At 36.1% G+C, this 3,578-nt stretch overlaps 1 pseudogene; it reads right to left on the reverse strand.

The window, feature by feature from the left end:
* Positions 1 to 1,848: 1,848 nt before the first annotated feature.
* Positions 1,849 to 2,743, reverse strand: LOC136388980 (probable ribosome biogenesis protein RLP24 pseudogene; annotated as a pseudogene).
* Between the last annotated feature and the right edge of the window lie 835 nt (positions 2,744 to 3,578).

A 3,578-nucleotide genomic window follows, 5' to 3' on the forward strand; every position in this document is an offset into this window, starting at 1 on the left:
TAAATTCCTAGAACAATACAACCTTCCTAGACTGAGTCAAGAAGAAGCAGAAAGCCTAAACAGACCTATTAGTAGAGAAGAAATAGAAAAAACTATTAAAAACCTCCCCAAAAATAAAAGTCCAGGCCCAGACGGCTATACCAGCGAATTTTATCAAACATTCAAAGAAGACTTGGTTCCTATTCTACTGAAAGTCTTCCAAAAAATTGAAGAAGAAGCAATACTTCCCAACACATTTTATGAGGCCAACATAATCCTCATACCAAAACCAGGCAAGGATGGCACAAAAAAAGAAAACTACAGACCAATATCTCTAATGAATACTGATGCTAAAATACTAAACAAAATACTAGCAGATCGAATACAACAACATATTAAAAAAATAATACATCATGATCAAGTGGGATTCATCCCAGAATCTCAAGGATGATTCAACATACGTAAAACGGTTAATGTAATACACCATATCAACAAAACAAAAAACAAAAACCACATGATCTTATCAATAGACACAGAAAAGGCTTTGATAAAATACAACACAATTTTATGTTTAAGACTCTCAACAAAATGGGTATAGAAGGAAAATATCTCAACATGATGAAGGCCATATATGATAAACCATCAGCTAACATCATATTAAATGGCACTAAACTGAAGGCTTTCCCCCTTAAATCAGAAACAAGACAGGGTTGTCCACTCTCTCCATTCTTTTTTAATGTGGAACTAGAGGTTCTAGCCAGAGCAATTAGACAAGACAAAGAAATAAAAGGCATCCATATCAGAAAAGAAGAAGTAAAGGGATCACTTTTTGCAGATGATATGATCCTATACATCGAAAACCCCAAAGAATCCACAAAAAGATTACTAGAAACAATAAGCCAATACAGTAAGGTCGCAGGATACAAAACTAACATACAGAAGTCAATAGCCTTTCTATATGCCAACAATGAAACATTTGAGAACGAACTCAAAAGAATAATCCCCTTCACGATTGCAACAACAACAAAAAATACCTAGGAATAAACATAAGAAAGAATGTAAAGGACTTATAAAATGAAAACTATAAACCATTGTTAAGGGAAATCGAAAAAGATATAATGAGATGGAAGAATATTCCTTGTTCTTGGTTAAGAAGAATAAATATAATCAAGATGGCCATATTACCCAAAGCAATATACAAATTTAATTCAATTCCCATCAAAATTTTTAAAGAAATGGAGCAAAAAATCATCAGATTTATATGGAACTATAAAAAACCCTGAATAGCCAAAGCAATCCTAAAGAAAAAGAATGAAGCGGGGGGCATTACAATACCTAACTTCAAACTATATTATAGGGCCACGACAATCAAAACAGCATGATATTGGCAGAAAAATAGACACTCAGACCAATGGAACAGAATAGAAAAACCCAGAAATAAAACCACTTATATATAGTCAAATAATTTTTGATAAAGGGGCCAACAACACACAATGGAGAAAAGAAAGCCTCTTCAATAAATGGTGCTGGGAAAACTGGAAAGCCACATGCAAAAGAATGAAACTGGACTACAGTCTGTCCTCCTGTACTAAAATTAACTCAAAATGGATCAAAGATCTAAACATAAGACCTGAAACAATAAAGTACATAGAAGAAGACATAGGTACTAAACTCATGGACCTGGGTTTTAAAGAGCATTTTATGAATTTGACTCCAAAGGCAAGAGAAGTGAAGGCAAAAATTAATGAATGAGACTACATCAGACTAAGAAGTTTTTGCCCAGCAAGAGAAACTGATAACAAAATAAACAGACAGCCAACTAAATGGGAAATGATATTTTCTTTTTTTTTCTTTTTTTTTTTTTTTTTACTGGAAAGGAAATTTTATTTTATACATCACAAGCCATGAATTTTTATTAGTTCTTACATAAATGCTGCCTGGTGCCATTATCTACATGGCACGATATTTTATGTCTACACTCCACTTTGTATCTACAAAATTTTACTGATTTACATAAGTGAACCTATCAGTGAAGGTTTACCTTTGAGATGCAACTATGCATCCACCTTATCTGATGTTTTGCCAATAGCAATGTAGAAGAAACGTATTTTTAACCACCTTTCCATTTGAGTCACAATATGTAAGAAATATATCAATAACTTAGAACATCTAAGTCTCTAAAGGAGGTTTTCCAATGTGCTCACAGAGATGGTTAAATGGTAACATTGTCAGAAACAACTTCCATGTCCACGTCTTCTTGCAGTTTCTGTACCATTTTGTCTTCCAGCTGCTTTCCTTTGCATGCAAAAGGGGCCCGAATAAGATGAATGTTTTGCTTGACTTCTTTGATGTCCTGAACTTTCTGTAGTTCTTTATTTTTCTTCAACCTGTTCATTATAAATTTAGCTTGACGCTTCTGTTTGATCTCTTCGACTCTCTTCATTGCATCAATTGTTTTATTCCACAGCTCTCTCTGGTATTTGACAGGTTCATTTCTACGTTTTTCAAAATCAAATGAATTATCCACTGTCAGCTCTTTACCAGCTGCTTTACGGAATGCTTTAGTCCACCGGACCTTGCGAGGATTGCGCTTCTTTTTAAAGTTCTTATGACACTTGGATTTACAGAACCTGAACACCTTACAATCGTTGCGGACGAACATCATGCCGTGGCCGGGGTAGATGGGTCCTGAACAGAAATAACACTTCTCAATACGCATGTTGAACGCGCGTGGGGACCCACCATCCAAACGCCGAGCTCGAAAGGAAGTCGGAAATGATATTTTCAAACAACAGCTCAGATAAGGGCCTAATATCCAAAATATACAAAGAACTCATAAAACACAACAAACAAACAATCCAATTAAAAAATGGGAAGAGGACATGAACAGACACTTCTCCCAGGAAGAAATACAAATGGCCAACAGATATATGAAAAGATGCTCATCTTCTTTAGCTATTAGAGAAATGCACATCAAAACTGCAATGAGATACCACCTCACACCTGTTAGATTAGCTATTATTAACAAGACAGGTAATAGCAAATGTTGGAGAGGCTGTGGAGAAAAAGGAACCCTCATCCACTGTTGGTGGGAATGTAAAGTAGTACAACCATTATGGAAGGAAGTATGGTGGTTCCTCAAAAAACTGAAAATAGAATTACCTTATGACCCAGCAATCCCTCTACTGGGTATATACCCCCCAAAACTCAGAAACATTGATACGTAAAGACACATGCAGCCCCATGTTCATTGCGGCATTGTTCACAGTGGCCAGGACATGGAAACAACCAAAAGGCCCGTTAATAGATGACTGGATAAAGAAGATGTGGCACATATACACTATGGAATACTACTCAGCCATAAGAAATGATGACATCGGATCATTTACAGCAAAATGGTGGGATCTTGATAACATGATACAAAGTGAAATAAGTAAATCAGAAAAAACCAGGAACTGCATTATTCCATACGTAGGTGGGACATAAAAGTGAGACTAAGAGACATTGATAAGAGTGTGGTGGTTATGGGGGGAGGGGGGAGAGGGAGAGGGAAAGGGGGGGAGGGGCACAAAGAAAACTAGATAGAAGGTGACAGAGGA

This window comes from Saccopteryx leptura, chromosome 1 (genome assembly GCF_036850995.1).
Source record: "Saccopteryx leptura isolate mSacLep1 chromosome 1, mSacLep1_pri_phased_curated, whole genome shotgun sequence".
Classification (NCBI taxonomy): Eukaryota; Metazoa; Chordata; class Mammalia; order Chiroptera; family Emballonuridae; genus Saccopteryx; species Saccopteryx leptura.